The sequence below is a fragment of the Bison bison genome, unplaced genomic scaffold (assembly GCF_000754665.1).
Source record: "Bison bison bison isolate TAMUID 2011002044 unplaced genomic scaffold, Bison_UMD1.0 scf7180017864364, whole genome shotgun sequence".
Lineage (NCBI taxonomy): Eukaryota > Metazoa > Chordata > Mammalia > Artiodactyla > Bovidae > Bison > Bison bison.
The window spans coordinates 1,894,635-1,904,038 of NW_011494936.1; positions in this window are offsets into that span (position 1 = coordinate 1,894,635).

Below are 9,404 nucleotides of genomic sequence, written 5' to 3' on the forward strand. Positions count from 1 at the left end.
AATGGTTCAGCTGGGTACCATGCTTCCCAGTGAGCTCTGGAAGTTTAAGAATGGTTTGGTGAAGAGGTAAAAAATAAAGCCTCAGATCTGATTTCACCCAAGCCTGCTTAAGTGCTTTTTCAGCTGTCAAAAGCTTGTGCCAACAGTGTCCAATCTACACACTCAGATCACCTGGAGATATCTCTTACTAGTCCCAATGCCAGGTCACAGTCCATACCAAGTGCATCAGGTGACCTGGGGGGTGGAGACAGACATCAGTACTTTTTAAAAAGCTTTGGGTGATTCCAATGTGCAGCAAAGTTTGGGAACCATTAGACTGAGCTATACAAACTAGATATTATCTCAAGGCTTGTGAATGTATTTAGAATACCTGACACTTGGTAGATACTTGATAAATGATGGCTCCCTTTTCTATTAGAAAGTTTGGTGATAATAATAATAATAGTAATAATAAAGAAAGAAAATGAAGTCGCTCAGTCATGTCCAACTCTTTGTGACCCCAAGGACTATAGCCCACCAGGCTCCTCTTTGCGACCAGGCTTCTCCATCCATGGAATTTTCCAAGCAAGAGTACTGGAGTGGGTTGCCATTTCCTTCTCCAGGGGATCTTCCTGACCCAGGGATTGAACTTGGGTCTCCTGCATTGTAGGCAGATGCTTTACCATTTGAGCCACCAGAAAAGCCCCACCCAAATAATAGCCAGCTGTTACATTATCAACCCTCCTGAGTTGGTCCTCAACTGGGGTCCTCCAGGTCAGTGTCACCCGCACCAGTAGTAGGAGACCAAGTTAGGTTCAGAAACAAAGGGAACATTCTAAAGAGAATGGAGATGGGTGAGTTCAGCTCTAGAGCACACACCCTCTGGCCCTGCTGTGGAGGGTGGGGGTGCCGCTTTAGAGGGGGTGGAGCTCTCCAGGGTCAGGTGCAGCTGTGCTTCTCAGGCTTCAGATCGCAGTGCCCTGTGCAGCCTCTCTGCACATGGCCCACCCCCACCATCCTGCATCACAGTATCTTGTGTGGTGCTTCTGCACACAGTCCCCAAGCTGAGGTGTTGGCAGGGTGGTTCTGCACCAGGAACTCTGGTCTGAACAGCTGGGTGTGAGGGCTCTGGAGGCCCATGGCTCCCTGTGAGCAAGTGAAAGATAAAGGACAAAGAAAAAAACATTAGACTTTATTACTCAGATTCTGTTGTTATTCCCTAGGTATTGTTAATGGGCTTTGCCTGTGATAATTACACATTTAGGACACTTTATAGTTTACTCTTGGGCTTCCCTGGTAGCTCAGATAGTTAAGAATCGCCTGCAATGCAGGAAATTTGATCTTGATCCCTGGGTTGGAAAGATCCCCTGGAGAAAGGAATGGCCACTCACTCTAGAATATTCTTGCCTGGAGAATCTCATGGACAGAGGAGCCTGGTGGGCTACAGTCTAGGGGTTACAAAGAGTTGACATGACTGAGTGACTAATACACTTACTTACAGTTTGTTTTTGCTGACTGTATAGAACTTCTCTATCCTTGGCTGCACAGAATGTAATCAATCTGATTTTGTTATCGACCATCTGGTGATGTCCATGTATAGAGTCTTCTCTTATGTTGTTGGAAGAGGGTGTTTGTTATGACCAGTGCATTCTCTTGGCAAAATTCTGTTAGCCTTTGACCTGCTTCATTTTGTACTCCAAGGCCAAATTTGCCTGTTATTCCATGTATCTCTTGACTTCCTGCTTTTACATTCCAGTCCCCCATAATGAAAAGGACACCCTTTTTTGGTGTTAGTTCTAGAAGGTCTTGTAGGTCTTCATAGAACCATTCATCTTGAGCTTCTTCAGCATTACTGGATGGGGCATAGACTTGGATTACTGTGATATTGAATGGTTTGCCTTGGAAACGAACAGAGATCATTCTGTCATTTTTGAGACTGCATCCAAGTACTGCATTTCGGACTCTTTTGGCTACTCCATTTATTCTCAGGGATTCTTGCCCACAGTAGTAGATATAACGGTCATCTGAGTTAAATTCACCCCTTTCCAGTCCGTTTTAGTTTGCTGATTCCTAAAATGTCGATGTTCACTTTTGCCATCTCCTGTCTGACCACTTCTAATTTGCCTTGATTCATGGACCTAACATTCCAGGTTTCTATGCAATATTGCTCTTTATAGCATCAGACTTTACTTCCATCACCAGTCACGTCCACAACTGGGTGTTGTTTTTGCTTTGGCTCTGTCTCTTCATTATTTCTGGAGCTATTTCTCCACTGATCTCCAGTAGCATATTGGGCAACTACTGACCTGGGGAGTATCCTATCTTTTCACCTTTTCATACTGTTCATGGGGTTCTCAAGGCAAGAATACTGTAGTGGTTTGCCATTCCCTTCTCTAGTGGACCATGTTTTGTCAGAACTCTCCACCATGACCCGTGCATCTTGGGGGGCCCTACATGGCATGACTCATAGTTTCATTGAGTTAGACAAGGCTGTGGTTCATGTGATCAGTTTGGTTAGTTTTCTGTGATTGTGGTTTTCATTCTGTCTGCCCTCTGGTGGAGAAGGATAAGAGGCTTATGGAAGCTTCCTAATGGGAGAGACTGACTGAGGGGGAAATGGAGTCTTGTTCTGATGGGCAGGGCCATGCTCAGTAATTCTTTAATCCAATTTTCTGTTGATGGGTGGGGCTGTGTTCCCTTCCTGTTGTTTGACCTGAGGCCAAACTATGATGGATGTAATGATGATAATGGCAACCTTCTTCAAAAGGCCCTGTGCATGCATTGCCCCACTCGGTGCCCCTGACTCTGCAGGAGGCCACCGCTGACCCACGCCTCCACCAGAGACTCCTGGACACTCACGGACAAGTCTGGGTCAGTCTTTTGTGGAGTCACTGCTCCTTTCTCCTGGATCCTGCTGTGCACAAAGTCTTATTTGTGCCCTCCAAGAGTCTGTTTCCCCAGTCCTGTGTAATTTCTGGTGGCTCTGTGGTGGGGTTAGTGGCGACCTCCTCAGAAGGGCTTATGCCATACGCAGGTCTGCTGCACCCAGAGCCCCTGCCCCTGCAGCAGGACGCTGCTGACCCTTACCTCCACAGGACACACTCAAACACAGCTCAGGCTCAGTCTCTGTGGGGTCTCTGGGTCTTGGTGTGCACAAGGTTTGTTTGAGCCCTCTGAGCATCTCTGGCAGTTATGGGATTTAATTCTAAACATGATTTTGCCCCTCCTACCATCTTGCTGGGGCTTCTCCTTTGCCCTTGGACATAGGATATCTTTTTTTGGTGGATCCAACATTCTACTATTGACAATATTTCAGCAGCAAGTTGTAATTTTGGAGTTCTTACGGGAGAAGATGAGCGCACATCCTTCTATTCTGCCATCTTGAAGACTGTGGCTCAGATCATGAATTCCTTATTGCCAAATTCAGACTTAAACTGAAGAAAGTAGGGAAAACCACAAGACCATTCAGGTATGACCTAAATCCAATCCCTTATGTTTATAGAGTGGAAGTGACAAACAGATTCAAGGGATTAGATCTGATAGAGTGCCTAAAGAACTATGGACGGAGGTTCATGACATTGTACAGGAGGTAGGGATTAAGACCATCCCCAAGAAAAAGAAATGCAAAAAGGCAAAATGGTTGTCTGAGGAGGCCTTACAAATAGCTGAGAAATGAAGAGACGCTAAAGGCAAAGGAGAAAAGGAAAGATATACCCATTTGAATGCAGAGTTCCAAAGAATAGCAAGGAGAAATAAGAAAGCTTTCCTCAGTGATCAATGCAAAGAAATAGAGGAAAACAATAGAATGGGAAAGACTAGAGGTCTCTTCAAGAAAATTAGAGATATGAAGGGGATATTTCATGCAAAGATGGGCACAATAAAGGACAGAAATGGTATGGACCTAACAGAAGCAGAAGATATTTAGAAGTGGTGGCAAGAATACACAGAACTATCCAAAAATATTGTCATGACCCAGATAACCACAATGGTGTGATCACTCACCTAGAGCCAGACATTCTAGAATGTGAAGTCAAGTGAGCCTTAGGAAGCATCACTACAAACAAAGCTAGTGGAGGTGATGGAATTCCAGTTGAGCTATTTCAAATCCTAAAAGATGATGCTGTGAAAGTGATGCACTCAATATGCCAGCAAATTAGGAAAACTCAGCAGTGGCCACAGGACTGGAAAAGATCAGTTTTCATTCCAATCCCAAAGAAAGGCAATGCCAAAGAATGTTCAAGCTACCACACAATTGTACTCATCTCACATGCTAGTAAAGTAATGCTCAAAATTCTCCAAGCCAGGCTTCAGCAATATGTGAACCATGAACTTCCAGATGTTCAAGCTTGTTTTAGAAATGGCAGAGGAACCAGAGACCAAATTGCCAACATCTGTTGGATCATTGAAAAAACATGAGAGTTCTAGAAAAATATCTACTTCTGCTTTATTGGCTACACCAAAGCCTTTCACTGTGTGGATCACAACAAACTATGGAAAATTCTTGAAGAGATGGGAATACCAGACCACCTGACCTGCCTCCTGAGAAATCTGTATGCAGGTCAAGAAGCAACAGTTAGAACTGGACATGGAACAACAGACTGGTTCCAAATTGGGAAAGGAGTATGCCAAAGTTGCATATTTAACTTTTATGCAGAGTACATCATGTGAAATGCCAGGCTGGATGAAGCACAAGCTGGAATCAAGATTGCCAGGAGAGACATCAATAACCTCAGATATGCAGATGACACCACCCTTATGGCAGAAAGTGAAGAACTAGAGAGCCTCTTGATGAAAGTGAAAGGAGAGTGAAAAAGTTGGCTTAAAACTCAACATTCAGAAAACTAAGATCATAGCATCTGGTCCCATCACTTCATGACAAATAGATGGGGAAACAATGGAAACAGTGAGAGACTTTATTTTCTTGGGCTCCAAAATCATTGCGGATGGTGGCTGCAGCCATGAAATTAAAAGATACTTGCTCCTTGGAAGAAAAGCTATGCCCAACCTAGACAGCATATTAAAAAGCAGAGACATTACTTGGCCAGCAAAGGTCCATCTAGTCAAAGCTGTGGTTTTCCAGTAGTCACTTACAGATATGAGAGTTGGACCATAAAGAAACCTGAGCACCAAAGAATTGTTCCTTTTGAATTGTGTTGTTGAAGACTCTTGAGAGTCCCTTGGACTGCAAGAAGATTCAACCAGTGTATCGTAAAGGAAATCAGTCCTGAATATTCATTGGAAGGACTGATGCTGAAGCTGAAACTCCAATACTTTGGCCACCTGATGTGAAGAACTGACTCAGTAGAAAAGACTCTGATGCTGGGGAAGATTGAAGATGGGAGGAGAAGGGGATGACAGAGAATGGTTGGATGACATCACTGAGTCGATGGACATGAATTTGAGTTAGCTCCGGGAGTTGGTGATGGACAGGGAGGCCTGGCATGCTGCAGTCCATGGATTTGCAGAATCAGACAAGACTGAGCAACTGAACTGAACTGAACAGTTTGCTCTTATATTTGTTTTTGTTTTAAACCTCACCATTCTCCCGTGAGTTGAGCATAAGTAACTGAGTACTACAGTTACCATCTTTGAGATGAGGAAAGGGAAAGCTACCTTCCCAAGCAGAACTTGGCCTGAAGCTGGGTCATTTGACTCCTAGTCCAGTGCTATTCCCACCACATAACACTGACTCTATGCTCAAAGAGCTCCCACCAGAGGCTTGGGGGAGGGAAGAACACATGTATGCATAAAAATGTACTGAGAATGCACAGTAGGTAATAGAACACTCCAAGTTACTAATGAGTTGAGAGCATTTGTAGAAAGCCAGGTGGGGGTCCCCACCCAGTGTAAACTTCTCAGTGCTGCAGCTGGATTGGAGGGGTGGCAGGATCCTCTTGTTCTTCCTGAACTTAGCCAGTGTACCAGACATGCTTGACCTCTTAGGCAGGCACAGGATGAGAAGCTGAACAGATCAGGGACTAGACCAGACCTGCCAGGGCCTGATCTGCTCCTTCCATTTGCTGAACATGAGAGGAAGTACAAAGTTGGGTCCACCATACCTGAATGTGAGGGGGCAGGAGGGTCCAAAGAGGGACGTCCTGCATTCTCCCCAGGTCCACGGAGGGTGTTAACAGCTAACCCCATCTCCTTCCGCTGAATCAGGTAACTCTTTCTTCCTCTTTTGGAGAAGGCAAATTGTGAGACTTGAGGAAGGTGCTAGAAGCATTGGTTTTCATATTTGCTCTCTTGTGGGCTGAAATGGAATCAAGTATACATGGGAATGGGAGTTAGGATTCTTCCTGTGGCAGGTAGAATGTGACTAAGAGCCATGTAAATCTTACTGGAAACAGGAGCCATGAGGAAATAGGATGTTGTGGGCAGGATGAGGCTCCATGAGGGCTTAGGAGTTGACTTGGGTCTTGAAGAGGAAGTAGAGTCTGAGAAAATGAAGTCTTTTACTGAATATCTTCTGATTCCTTGATTCAAGGTGTATGAGGTGGCTTTTAGGGATTGATTTGAATAAATCTGATATGGTTAATAATTTACTAACTAATCAGATGAAGCTGAAAACACCACGCTGGGGGTTGTAATGGAAGCCTAGCATCACAAGGATGTGTGACAGGTACAGGGTGTTACTCAGCCAAGCTAGCTAAACAGTCCCTTTTGAAATATGCTACTTTTTATTTACTTCTGAAAAGCTCAGGAGGATAAATGTTGCAATTTTGAGGAAAAAGATTCATCAAATCACCATGTACCGTGATGTACTGGGTCAATGTTGTCTTGAGACATTGAATCCTGGGTTTTAAGCCTAATTCTGACATATATGCCAGTGGCCTCAGACATGTGGCATGTCCCCTCCATGGCAGTTTCCTCCAGTGACTCAAGGATGATAGTAGCATCTATTCCAAAGAGTTGTTATGAGGTTTAGATGTGATAAAGCATGAATATGAAGAGTCTAGCTCCTGATGTACATTATGTGCTTAATAAATGCAGTTTCATTAATTACTGGCTTTATTGTCATTACTAGATCCTGAGATTCATCCTGCTGTAAAAATGATTCTCAATGATTTTTCAGGGCCAGAGCTGTCTAATCATGGCCAAAAACTTACCTTGCTTTGCTTTTTGTCATTTTTGGGTTTCAGATTTTTTTCTTTGACCTCCAGGCGATTTGTCACCTTGAATGAGAATTTGAAACGGGTCTTTCTACCTTTATTAACATTCTGTCCATCTTTCAAGTTACATTTCAAATTCCATTTGGGGAAATTAGGAAACACTTTATGGAGGAGCTGGTGTTCGTCTCTCCCTCTCAGCTCCCACAGGTCTTTATAATTTTATTACGGCATTTATCATATTCTATCCAGCACTGCAGTTATATACCATCTGTCTCTTTCACCACACAGTAACTTTCCTGAGGGTAGGAAGAAGAAGGTCCATTTATCTTGGAAGTCCCCACGTCACATAGTAGAGTACCTGGCACACAGTAGATGCTCAACAAATATTTGTTACATTGGAATGATTCCAAAAGTTTTAGAAAAACTTCCTTATAATCATTCACTTTTATATTTGTTCATTGAGCTTTCCAGCTGGGAAGGATAATTTGGGAGATTATCATGAAGCAACCTCAAGTTTCATGAACCAAAGGTAGAGTGATTATTATTCTTGAGTTTTTTATATCATTCCTCATAGAGATGTATATAAAATACAGAGCAACAAAATACTGTAGAACCATTGTTACCTGGCATTTGTGGGCTCCAACCCTGCTATTGTGACTTTGAACTGTGTGACCCTCACTAAGTCTTGAACCTCTCTGAACCTATTTCTCTGTTCCTAAAATGAAGGTGTTTCTCTTTTACTTATAAATCTAAATAATTCCTGGTTTCTTTAAATACAAAGAGGAATTTTGCCATTGTTCTCAAAAATGTAAGTTGAATAGGTCAGTTTTCCTTTAACTCACTACTAATCCTTAGGACCTAGAAAAGTATCTGGAATAGAGGAAGTGTGAGTGTGTGTGTGTGTGTGTGTCTGTGAGAGTCATTCAGTTGTGTCTGACTCTTTGCAACCCCATAGGCTGTAGTCCACCAGGTTCCTCTGCTTATGGACTTCTCCAGGCAAGAATACTGAAGTGGGGAGCCATTTCCTTCTCAAGGGATCTTCCTGACCCAGGGATTGAACCTGGGTCTACTGTGTAATAGGCAGATTCTTTACCATCTGAGCCACCAGGCTGCTCAACAAATACTGACTAAATGAATGAAGAAATAAATACATTTAGACAAAACTTAGAGGTGTTGAGATATAGTACTTAGGAATAGTTATAGTTCTGTTCCCTCAAAATACCTGTTCCTGGGAAACTCTTACTAAGGCAAGAAGTACACTGTGGGAGCAGATATGGAAAATAAGACCTGAGCTCTGCTTGACCTTTTTCTACACTGTAGCATGAGCTTCACAAGGTTAACTCTGTGTATACCAGAGCAATGAATGTTTTACATGGGACAGTTTTTTATTGTGTGCAAATGTCCCATAGAATGTAAGACATAAACAAACCCTAATCATTCACGTCAACCAAAAGTCCGCCCCCAAACACTCTCCCTAGGAGCAGTGTGCAACCTCTCATGGAGAGCCATGGTCTGTCCTCTGACTCGTTGAGTTACGGATGGAGATCACTGCATGGTTTCTCTTCTTCACTGAAGAAATTTATAATTTTATACTAATAAGACAGTATCAACGTTGGTCCTTCCTTATTAGGAAGATCAGACACATGAAAACTGTGGTCTTGTGGAAAGTCCAGTCCTCTACTAGGAACCTGGTCTGCCCTCCCATTCTCATCTCCCAGAGAGATGATGACCAAATCCAAAGTGGTGATCTCATGGAGAAGCTACAGAAGATGTTACTGTAGAATCGTCATGACTATTCATTTGATGTATACTTAGAAACCTGAATAACACAAGTTATCAAAACCTCGGTTGATGCGGCATTACTGGCCAATCCGAAGCCCAAATCTTCCTGACGTTGAAGATTCTTTGTTCACCTTAAGGTTTTAGTTCCAAGCTAAATGGACTTCAATTTTTATCTTTTGTCTGATGGGACCCAAATGTTAGGAGTTAATGCTTCTTCCTCAGTCTTAATGTGGGGGAACCTTAGTGGTAACATTCCTGCTCATCTCCATAGTGGGTAGGTCTGTAGCTGACCACTTGTCCCCATGAATACTGGGTAATTGTATTTAATTCTGAGTGTTTAGTTCAGTGTTAGGAAACCCACTGTCCACAAGCTTGGGTCACATATCCTGCAATGTCTGCGTTAATCAGTATTTATAGTGATATTTTGGGTTGCAAGGAGATCCAACCAGTCCGTTCTAAAGGAGATCAGTCCTGCGTGTTCTTTGGAAGGAATGATGCTAAAGCTGAAACTCCAATACTTTGGCCACCTCA